This window comes from Sinocyclocheilus anshuiensis, unplaced genomic scaffold (genome assembly GCF_001515605.1).
Source record: "Sinocyclocheilus anshuiensis isolate Anshui unplaced genomic scaffold, SAMN03320099.WGS_v1.1 scaffold1495, whole genome shotgun sequence".
Classification (NCBI taxonomy): Eukaryota; Metazoa; Chordata; class Actinopteri; order Cypriniformes; family Cyprinidae; genus Sinocyclocheilus; species Sinocyclocheilus anshuiensis.
In genome coordinates this window covers 986,034-986,317 of record NW_015558671.1, presented here as the reverse complement: position 1 = coordinate 986,317, position 284 = coordinate 986,034, and positions in this window count along the sequence as shown.

The following is a 284-nucleotide window of genomic DNA, read 5'->3' as shown; positions in this document are numbered from 1 at the left end:
AGGTGTGCTGTGATTGGCCAGCTATCCAGTGCGTTGTGATTGGCCGCATACCTCAAGCGTGAGACGGAAATGTTACACCCCTGACCATACTGTTGTATTCCCTCAGCGACCAGCACGGATCAGCTCTAGGCATGACGAAGCAGATATCGTCCTCTTTTGGAAGACCAAACAAAGTAGTTTCACTTTCACAACGAAACACACAGTGCCTTCACGACATGGCGGCGGCAACAATACTACAGCGAGAATAAAAGTTACGCCTTCTTTCTTTGCGTGAACATTTGGGC